Raw genomic sequence first — 12,060 nt, 5'->3', positions numbered from 1 at the left:
CATGGCCGCTGAGCCTGCGCGTCCAGAGCCTGTGCTCCGCAACGGGAGAGGCCACAACAGTGAGAGGCCCGTGTACCGCAAAAAAAAAAAAAAAAAGGAAGCAAATAAAAATTTAAAGTATTCATTTCCTCTCTATTTCCTTTTATTTTCTATTTTTCTGTACATTTTACAAAGTACATGTATGTTTAGTCAGATGTGTACATTAGTTAGAAATAAATAAATATAGTAGGAATTCACGCTCAAGCATTTTTATTGGTAGAGTGTGCTTTCAAAAGGGTTGGAAGACCACTGCTTAGAAAGACAGGTCTGAACCTGTGTATGAGATAAAAGTAGAGAGAGGGCAGAAGAATGACAGGACAGGAGATTAATCAAGCCCTCGAACAACACAACATTCCAGGCCAGGGCAGAGGCTAAATTAGAGTGGCGACATTTTGAATGGAAAGGAACAGATTCCAGAAAATGAGGGAATGAGGCGAGTTCCCTGGTGGTCCAGTGGGTTAGACTCTGCTCTCCCAATGCAGGGGGCCTGGGTTTGATCCCTGGTTGGGGAATTAGATCCCACGTGCGTGCCGCAACTAAAAGAGTTCACATGCCGCAACTAAAGATCCCACGTGCCTCAGCTGAGACCCAGCACAGCCAAAATAAATAAATAAGTATTTTTTTAAAAAAAGAAAAAGAAAATGAGGGAATGAAAAGACAGGAGCAATAAGTTTTGACGACTAATGGTACGTAGAAAGCAAGGGAGAGGGAGGTGTCAGTGAATAAACTGGGAGGAAGAAAAAGTTCTTGGGGGTAAAACAATGGATTTCCCTTTAAATATGTTGAACTTGAGTGCCTTTTGGAACATTAACTGAAAGGATCTAAGGAACAGTTGAAAAAAGACCGGATGACAGTGACTAAAAATGACTTTTTAGAGAAGTTTTACAGTCCATATGTTTTACAATTCTGACATATATTGCTGTAAAGATAATATGCATTCGTGGGAACCGACAGATTTGACTTCTTAAAATATGAATACCCTTTAGAGGCACACACATCTCTTTTTTTCCCTTCAGGACTTCCCACTATAGCAGAAGATGGGAGAGAGAGAGGATTAATGTGGAAGCACTGCTTTGGGAAACTCTGGTTCCAAACCCACTCTACCATTTAGCAGTGAGGCAACTCTGGAGATTTATTTAACTCTTCTGAGGCTTGATCTCTTTATTGAATGATGGTCTAATAATATTTGTTTTGTAAAGTTATTTTGAGCATTGAATGAGTTAACATGTGTAAAGTGCTTATGTCTTTGCCTTGTACAGTTTTGAAGCATTATTTAATGTTAACTAAAAATTAGTTCTAAGTATTGCTTGGTCACTGTAGTTCTTGGAAAACAAACTAACTACTGTGTTATCTTTTATCTCAGCCTACTACATCATTATCACACATTCACATGCTTATAAAACCTGGACCTTGTGGTATGTCTGTTCCTAAATAAACATATTTTCTCCCCTTCAATATTGCTGTAAACAGTGGCACACATGTAGCATATGTTTGATTTTTTCTTTACTGTTTCATAAGAAAAGTACATACATGCTCAAATGTGTACACACACACTCAAACACACACTAAAGGTCATTCACAAAGTTTTTAGTATCTGAGAACTGAACTGAGAAAGAACAGTAAAATTCCCATATTTGGATCACACTTGTAAAAATAATTATGATCCTTATGTTCTGGACTAAATGTTTGTGTCCTCCCAAAATTCATATGTTGAAATCCTAACCCTCAATATGATGGTATTAGGAGGCGGAGTCTTTGGGAGGTGATTAGGTCATGAGAGTAGAGCCCTCATGAATGGGATTAGTGCCCATACAAAAGAGACTCCAGAGAGTTCTCGTGCCCCTTTGGCCATGTGAGGATACAGTGAGAAGATGGCCATCTATGAACCAGGAAGTGAGCCCTCACCAAACACTAAATCTGCTGGTGCCTTGATCTTGGACGTCCCAGCCTCCAGAACTGTGAGAAACAATTTTCTGTTGTTTATGAGCTACCCAATCTATGTTATTTTGTTGTAGAAACCTGAGCTAAGACACCTTACAACTACATAGAATTTTGCAGTTATAGAAATGATATACATTGATAAGTGACAAGAGAAATCCACTATATAAATATATTTGGTGTCCCTGAGGTAGAGAGTACAGCAAATGGAGAACAACAGTATTCAAAGAGAAAAGTATACTTTCCTGAAAGGAAGAACAGAATCCACAAATTTAAAGGATACACTGTGATGTAGGAAAAATTAACACAGAAGCATAGACATATGACATGGCCACATGAAATGACTAAACTCATGAATTAAGTGAATAATCCTATGTATATCTAGGCAAAAAATCACAAGCCACTTGTAATAAGAAGAGGTAAATCTGGGTTCAAACTTACTCACAGCAATGATCCTCACTAGAAGATGATAGAGCAATGTTTATAAAGTTCTAAGGAGAAATGAGGTGACCCAAGAATTCCATACCCAGCCAAATTTCTGTGTATGAAGGAAACCAACAAATAGTCTCAAATATGCCACGGCTTGGGTCAGGTAAGGCACATACAAATACTTTTTGAAAAAGATGGGGACTTCCCTGGTGGTGCAGTGGTGAAGAATCTGCCTGCCAATGCAGGGGACACAGGTTCGAACCCTGGTCCGGGAAGATCCCACATGCCGCGGAGCAACTAAGCCCTTGCGCCACAACTACTGAGCCTGCACTCTAGAGCCCACGAGCCACAACTACTAAGCCTGCGTGCCACAACTACTGAAGCCCACGGGCCTAGAACCTGTGCTCCACAACAAGAGAAGCCACCGCAATGAGAAGCCCGCGCACCGCAACGAAGAGTAGCCCCTGCTCGCCGCAACTAGAGAAACCCCGCGTGCAGCAACGAAAACCCAATGCAGCCAAAAACAAATTAAAAAAAAAAAAAGCTACCTGATGATAAAATCCAGCCAATTAAGACATTTCAGAACGGAAAACTAGGGAATGGGGAAAATAGGATATAACAAGACTTGTCGTGAAGTCGAATCTATGTAAATCTAGAAATAAGGCAAAACAATTACAGATATTGCAAAATATGAGCTACATGTTTGAACAAGGAAGATAAGCTGGCAAGCAAAGTGAGGAGGACACCCATGAAATGGTGCAACCCAGTATGGGGTGTCAGAGCCTGAGTGGAGCAAGGAGAGCATCCCCTCAGGGGAGCAGCAACTCAGCACAGGGTGGGTGTCCGAATCTGAGCAGGGTGCCTGTGGTGGAATGCAAGGAGCTGGAGCCTGTGCAAGGTGAGAATGGTGTCCTCATGGAGCGGTGGTGATGGTGGTGGCTCAGAGCAGGGTTTAGAGTCTGAGCCAGCTGAGGAAAATGTCCGTGCATAGGGGTGACCTGGTGAGGGTATCAGAGCCCAAGGAGGGTGGAGGAGAGCCGTCCTATGGGTGCACAAACTGGCATAGGGTTTGAGAGCTTGAGCAGCATGAAAGGGAATCCCCACTGGAGGGACATAAAAAAGTTTTTGCTCTTATTTATGATTTTTCTGAAAGTGTGTTATTTTTTAAAACGTGTCTTAACACATCAGATATTTTTTGTGATATTGAAGCTACTTACCTGGGAGGAAACAACATACAAAATATATTTAAAGTCTTATTTGATGTACTATACGTCTACAAATGCTGGGATTATCATATTAAATCACACGACACCGATTCCTTTCAACTGTATCTTGCTTTCATTATACATAAATCATTCTGGATGTATCAATAAGAATTTTGTTGTGCTAATTTAATAGAATATTTTAATGCTACTTAAAGAATGTGAAGTCAGTAGAATGCATATAGACCCTGAAAATTCCTGGACTACCTCACTTTGCAATGTCTGTTCACCTCTTTCCTAAACGGGCACATGAAACTTAGCGTTCAGGCACCCAGAATTTTCTGGGACGCCACTCACTGCAAAGGTTGAACCTTGGAACCAGCTCTGAATTTCCTTGTGGTTTCACACTTAACTGCATTTTCTTCTCACCTTGCCACTACCCACGCAGACTCAGCCTTCCTGGCTGTGTCAACTTTGGGTTGCTTCACTTCCTGGCTTCTCTGAAACTGCAGCTGCAAGAGCTTTTGCAGGCTAAGCAGGCGCCCTATATAAGGCACACAAATTAGCACATAGATGCAGGAAAGTCACAAGTGTGCTTTCTGAGGGCGTCAGGGTGAGAAGAACGTTGTGTCCCCAGCCCTCACTGTCACCCTCTGGTGAAGAGATCTCTCTGATCTTCAGTCTTTCAGAAGCTGTCTCTGGGATATTTTTGTGTGATAGTCTCTACACGTGAATGAAAACACGGTTTCAGGACACCGGAAATGTCATATTGGGTCAAATAATGGTTCGGTGGGCTCGGGCTTTTTATCACTGCTTTTGGTGCCATCCACCCCCACTTTGTAGTAACTAGTGGTAGCAGTTCCAAACTCTGGTCTCCAAACAGCTGCTGATATGGGAATTTTTTAAAAATTAATCTGTAATGAAATAAGAAGAGTAAGAATAACATGGGAGAACGTGTTCAAATGTCATTTTGGGGTAAAGAACTGTTCTTTATCGTGAGACTATGTCCTTCTTCCATTTTTTTTACCTTCAAAAATATCCCTCCTTTTGTGAAATGCAGGTAATAGTAGATGGAGGGTTGTTTGTTGGTTTTTTGTGTGTCTTACCTGGCAAAATAAAAAGGAGACAATCATAATCCCTGTGCAACTTTTTTCAATACTCTTTTTAAAAAAATTGTGCTGACAGGGAGATCAGCTTGGTGCTTTGTGACCACCTAGAGGTGTGGGATAGGGAGGGTGGGAGGGAGATGCAAGAGGGAGGGGATATGGGGATATATGTATAGGTATAGCTGATTCACTGTGTTATAAAGCAGAAACTAACACACCATTGTAAATGCATGTAATTGCATATAAATGCAATTATACTCCAATAAAGATGTTAAAAAAAATTGTGCTGAGATACACATAACTTAAAATTTTGAGCCCGCGCGTCCGGAGCCTGCGCTCCGCAACGGGAGAGGCCACAACAGGGAGAGGCTCGCGTACTGCAAAAAAAAAAAAAAAAAAAAATTTACCATAATTTCACTGAAAATTTTTTAAGTATACAGTGCAGTGGTATCAAGTACATTCACAATGTTGTGCAACCTTCACCAACATCCATCTCCAGAACTCCTTCCATCTTGCAAAAAGGAAACTCTGCACCCATTAAACAGTAGCTCCCATTCCCTCCTCCCCTTCCCAGCCCCTGGCTACCATCATTTACTTTCTGCCTCTATGAATCTGACTATTCTAGGTACTTTATATAAGTGAAATTATACAGTATTTTTCTTTTTGTGACTGGCTCCTCTCACTTAGCATAACGTCCTCAACGTTCTTCCATGGTGTAGAGTGTGTGAGAATTTCCTTCCTTTTTTTCCTTTTTTAAAATAAATTTATTTAGTTATTTTTGGCTGCGTTGGGTCGTCATTGATGCGCACGGGCTTTCTCTAGTTGCGGAGAGTGGGTGCTATTCTTCATTGCGGTGTGCGGGCTTCTCATTGCGGTGGCTTCTCTTGTTGCGGAGCACGGGCTCTAGCGACACAGGCTTCAGTAGTCGTGGCACACGGGCTCAGTAGTTGTGGCTCGTGGGTTCTAGAGCACAGGCTCAGTAGTTGTGGCGCACGGGCTTAGTTGCTCCGTGGCATGTGGCATCTTCCCAGACCAGGGCTCGAACCCGTGTCCCGGGCATTGGCAGGTGGAGTCTGCATTGGCAGGTGGATTCTTAACCACTTCGCACCAGGGCAGCCCAGAATTTCCTTCCTTTTGATAGCTGAATAATGTTCCATTGTATGTATACACCACTTTTGTTTATCCATTCTTCTGTCAATGGGCACTTGTATTGCTTCCACCTTTTGGCTATCGTAAATAATGCTGCTATGAACATGGGTGTACAAATATTCTTTTTTATTGAGGTATAATTTACATAAAATGCACAGACTTTAATGAACTGTTTGATGAGCTTTGACAGATATATAGATAAATGTAACTGCCACCCTATAGAACATTTCTATGACCTCAGAAATTTCCCTTGTGCCTATTTCAGTCAATGCCTCCTCCCAAACAACTCCTCCTCCCACTCTCCTGATTTTTATCACCATAATTGATTAGTTTTGCCTGTTACTAGAACTTAACAAAAATGGAATCATACACTATGTACTCTTGTGTCTGGAATTTTTTGCTCAATATAAGGTTTTTGAGATTCAGCCACATTATCGTAATTCATTACCCTTAATTGCTAAGTGTTATGCCATTTTATAAATATATACAATTTGTTTAGCCATTCTCATTTGAGTTGCTTCCAGTTTGGAGCTATCATGAATAAAGCTGCTAAGAACATTCTTGTACATCTTTTTGTGGACATATATTTTCATTTCTCTTGGGTAAAGACCTAGAAGTGGAATCTCTCTCATAGGAAAGGTGTATGTGTAACTTTATTGGAAAATGACAAAAAGTTGTTTTATTTTACGTTTATCATCTTACCCCTTGTCCTCAGCAATGTCTGAGAGTCCCAGTTTTTCCACATTTTGGCCGTTGGGTATTGTCAATTTAAAAAATTTTAACCATTCTAGTTGATGTACGGTAGTACCTGTGCAACTTTTAATAAATTCCTCAGGCAATTAATTTCCTTCAGGAATATTGCCAGATGGCTTTGCTAGGATAGGATCCTTTGGATAAAAGTTAAAGAAACACAACTTAAACTCGTCTAAGTGGAAACAGAATGTATTGCCTCTTGCAACCAAACCATGGAGGTCAGAGGTGGAACTGCCCTTCAGATCACTCTCCCGTGTGTCCTCTCCTCTCTACCTCTCTTTGCATGTTGGCTTCATTCTCCAAATTCCATTGTCCCCATGAAACTGGAGCTTTGTCTTCAAGCAAGCCTAAGCTTTCATCCACATAGCCTTCCAACTGAACAGAGAAGAAATCACCTTTGCATCTGTTGCAGTTAGAGAACTCTGATTATCCTGGCTTGGGATTCACGCCATCCCTGAAACCAATCATTCTTCAAATCACTGACAACCACAAGTCAGAGACACAGCCCAGACACTTCTTCTTCATTTTTTTCTTGGCCATGCTGCATGGCTTGTAGGATCTTATTTCTCCGACCAGGGATTGATCTTATTTTCCCAACCCAGGCCCTGGACAGTGTGAGCACTGAGTCCCAACCACAGGACTGCCAGGGAATTCCCCCAGACACTTCTTTTCAAAAAAAAATTTTTTTATTGAGTATAGGTGATTTACAATGTTGTATTAGTTTCTGGAGTACAGCAAAGTGATTCAGTTATATACACACACACACACACACACACATATATATACATATTCTTTTTCATATTCTTTTCCATTATGGTTTCTTACAGGATATTGAGTATAGTTCCCTGTGCTATACAGTAGGACCTTGTTGCTTATGTATTTTACATACAGTAGTTTGTATCTGGTAATCCCAGACTCCCAGTTTTTCCCTCCCCCACCCCTTTTCCCCTTTGGTAACCATAAATTTGTTTTCTATGTCTGTGAGTCTGTTTCTGTTTTGTAAATAAGTTCATTTGTGTCATATTTTAGATTCCACATATAAGTGATGTTATATGATATTTCTCTTTCTCTTTCTAACTTACTTCACTTAGTATGATCATCTCTAGGTCCATCATGTTGCTGCAAATGGCATTATTTCATTCTTTTTTATGGCTGAGTAGTATTCCATTGTATATATGTACCACATCTTCTTTATCCATTTGTCGGTCGATGGACATTTATGTTGCTTCCATGTTTCGGCTATTGTAAGTAATGCTGCTATGAACAGTGGGGTGCATGTACCTTTTCTTTTTTTTTTTGCATGTATATTTTTTGAATTAGAGTTTTCTCTGGATATATGCCCAGGAGTGTAGTCTAGACACTTCTAATCTCACTTAATTTGTTGCACATCTCTCAGCTATGGGCATACTAACCATCCGTGAACCAATTCCATTTAGGTTCTGGCTTGTATGGCCTCTCAGGTGAACTTAGGAACTGGAAGAGAAGTGCCATGTAAGCAACATTCTGTTGGGCCCAGTAGCCAAAATCCCATCTAGGCTTCCTAGCTGGCCTGCCACACCTTGCTAACATGTTGACATTCTCTCTTTCATATTCTCCTTTGATTATTTAATCTTGCCTTTAGAACCCAACTCTACACAGTAAATCATTGGCTTTTTTTTTGCACAGGCTCCGGACGCGCAGGCTCAGCGGCCATGGCTCACGGGCCCAGCCGCTCCGCGGCATGGGGGATCCTCCCAGACCGGGACGCGAACCCGGTTCCCCCGCATCGGCAGGCGGACGCGCAACCGCCGCGCCACCAGGGAAGCCCAAATCATTGGCTTTTAACTCCTCTTCCACTGTCCAGCTTTTTTTAAAAAATAAATTTATTTATTTATTTATGGCTGCATTGGGTCTTTGTTGCTGTACACGGGCTTTCTCTAGTTGCGGCGAGCGGAGGCTACTCTTCATTGTGGTGCGTGGGCTTCTCATTGCTGTGACTGTTCTTCTTGCAGAGCACGGGCTCCAGGCACATGGGTTTCAGTAGTTGTGGCACTTGGGCTCGGTAGTTGTGGCTCGCGGGCTCTAGAGTGCAGTCTCAGTAATTGTGGTGCATGGGCTTAGTTGTTCCACGGCATGTGGGATCTTCCCGGACCAGGGATTGAACTCGTGTCCCCTGCATTGGCAGGCAGATTCCACTGCACCACCAGGGGAGTCCCCAGCTTATAACTTTGGAAACTTTCTTTCTTTACAGTTCTCAGGTTCCAAGCCTAATTATTTTAGCTATTGGAAGCCATCTCCGGAACTGTCTTTTCCTCCCTGGTCTTGACCCATACCTATACTGCTTTTCTGTGGACCTGCCATTCTTCAAGTCCTGCCCGGTTTAACATTATTCCCAGACTTTAGCCACTGGATTCCAATGGTCCCTGAGGTAGGTTATAAGAAGTGATCTCTAATTCTAGTGTTCAAGGACATGAAGGACAAGGCCACTTTTGCTGAAGCCATAGCTTTATGATTTGTGTCATATAACCTCCCAATTTTTATATGTTTAGATAGTGTTAAAAGTATGAAATGATTTAGTTTATCATTAAGATGGAAGTCATTTCATCCCTCTGATATCTTGGTGTTCCTCCTCTCAAAACCTTTGGCACATCTTGAAGCACAACTACTAAAAGTTCATTCAGTGTCCTGATGTGAGAGCCCAAATGATTTGTGGGATTTTTGTCATCACGAAAGCTGGCCCCTTTTCCAGCATATTAATTCCTCCCCTTGTTGCCATACTATTCTCCTTCCACTCATTAACAACCATGGTGGTTACCAGAAATTGGGAAAGAGAAGAGCAGCCATTGTAGCCAGAAAGGCAAGCATCATCCTCCCTCTTGAGAGCTTTTTAAGGGCTGGGAAAAGGCCCATAGCTAGGTTACCCCTTAAGGCACCGGCAAAGCAGGAACATCAAAATGAGAGAAACATTCATCTTGAATGTAATCTGAACTTTCTAATCCTCAAATCGAGAAGGAAGTTATTTTGATTCTAGAATACATATAAGGTTTGTGTCATTTTGAAAAATAAAATTTGAATTTGAGTTTTATTTTGGGAATGGGATACCATAATTCTTTAGTTCTTAAGGTGCTGAGGTTCTTCTTAATCTGCCCTTAATTGTGTTTTCCTTACTTCTGTGTCCAGAGCCTTGTACTGGATCTGGCACAGAGACTGTGCTTAGTCAAGTTCTATTGCATGAATTAATAAATGGATGGAAGACTTGTAGAGTAGAATGAAGTGTTGGGTAAGGAGCAAAGATGTGAGTTGGGGGTAGGGTGGCATTGGGAAGCAGCATTAGAGAACCTGACAGGAACATCTGCTCTGGTGTCCCTAGAGATTTGCTATAATTGCCCTCTATGCTGTCTTGTCTTTGGTTGCATCAGTTCCGCCTGTTTTATCTGGTTTCATTGGCATTCTTTCCTTTCTGCATAAAGTGTTTCCCTTCTCTATTGAGCATGTGAGCTAGTAATTCCTTCTTATAAGGGTCATTTTGCAAACCCACTGCTTTGTTCTGTGTCCCTGGCACTCAGGGTCTCCTGGGGAGCCTTGGCTTTTCTGTGGGCCTGCAGCATTTCAGTAACTGCTTTGTCCTTGTAACTGCTATCGTTCCCTTACACCGTTTTCACCCAGACCTGTAACAGAGAGATGACTGCAGATTGCTCCCATAAATAGTATCAATCTCTTCACCTTCTGGAACTTCTTCGTCTTGTACTCTTGAGATAGAGTCCAGCTGGCTGGCTGTGAATGTGCTTTGTTTGTGCCAATCCAGTCTCGGCAACTATTTTCATCAAAATTAGAGGCTGCAATTGCTGACTGCCAGAGCATCCCTGGTAACAATATTTTTCTGGTTGGGAGGTGTGGGTTGTGCTCTGGGGCCTTTATGCAAGAGTGCACAGTCCTAGTTTATTGCTGTTTTTATTGGAAGATGTCTTTGGATCGGGGCATACCTGACTAGGTCTGGGCAAGAGAGCACTTGGTCCCATTTGAATTTGTTGCTAGAATCTAGGACCGGCCTTGGGCAGACTTATACAATAGGTATAAGGTATAACCCAAGTAAGACTAAGCTCTACTCAGCCCTGTCTCAGCATGGTCACATCCAAAGGAAATGCAAATCCGATTCCTGAAAAGTATGGTAAGTCTTCACTGAAGTTATCTTAAAGGTGTGTCTCTCCTAAAGTCTCACACTTCTCAGGAACTTCCTCCAGTCTTCCTTTTCTCTATGAAACTCCTCCACCCTCATACATGCTCTTTATTACCTCCCCACTCTCAGGGAATTCAGGGTGCTAGTTTTTTTTTTTTTATTTTAGCTCACATAACATAAAATTAACCATTTTAAAGTGTACATTTCAATGGCATTTAGTACATTCACAATATTGTACAACCATCAGCTTTATCTAGTTGCACAATTTTTTCATTGCCCAACAGGAAACCCTGTATCCATCAAGCAGCGACTCCCATTCCCCCCTACACTTGTATTTTCAAAAAGCTCCCAAGGTGATTCTAAGCAGGGTTCAGAACCATCAGTATGAAGCAATCGAGTCTTCCCTGGGGCTTCCCTTACTGACATCTCCACTCTTTACCCGGTTGGGCTAAGGAGAGAAGCCAAAGATCCTCCTTAGAAATGTGAGGGCAAGTTCTGTTTTTAGTCCCAGTCACATGGAAACCCTATTCCTCCTCTTTTAGTGTTTTTCTCCCTCTCCTGTCCCACCCACCTGTATCCCATTCTCATGGGCCCTTACTCTTAAGCAGCTGTTAAACAAGTCCATCCTGGTGTCAGCTGACAAGACCTCAAGATCCCTGGAGTGTTTGCCTTTTAATTGAGGGAAAAGCCTTTCAGACTCAGAGGAACCTCTCTCTAGTGGTACCCTCGGGTCCTAGACAGATGGGGAGAGAAGGGGACTATTTTGCGAATGAAGGAGTCTTTCTGTTTCTCCTTTACCTGTGAATGAGGCATACGGTGAAAAAAGTGTGCGTTAGAAGTTGGAAGATAGTGTGGTCCTAGGTACAAGTTACTTAATCTCTCAGAGCCTGTATTCTCACCTGAAAAATGAGGATGATAATGATAACACTGACCTCAAAGGGTTGTATTTTAATAAATTGCAGCCTCAGAAACTGATTCTGATTAAAAACAGGTTTATTGAAAGGATATTGGTTGGCTCGCAGAATTGCTGGAAGCGTTGGAAAATCAGAGGTTATACACAGATAGAACAATGCTTCAAAACGAGCAGCAGAATTTGCTGCTACTGTCACCAGGTACCAACTGCTGCAGCTTGTCCCCCTACCACCACTGGCTCTGGGAACTGGATGTTCTTTCTGTTTCCTCTGTCACCCCAGAAATTGTATGTTGCTGCCACCCTCACCCACCACAGCCAAAAAGAGTTATCCACAGTCTCTGCTTCTTTGTGTCACTGGCTCCCAGTTCAAAGTCC

This window comes from Physeter macrocephalus, chromosome 14, assembly GCF_002837175.3.
Source record: "Physeter macrocephalus isolate SW-GA chromosome 14, ASM283717v5, whole genome shotgun sequence".
In the NCBI taxonomy this organism is placed as follows: Eukaryota; Metazoa; Chordata; class Mammalia; order Artiodactyla; family Physeteridae; genus Physeter; species Physeter macrocephalus.
The sequence above is the reverse complement of the archived record's forward strand: the minus strand, read 5'-3'. Positions refer to the sequence as shown.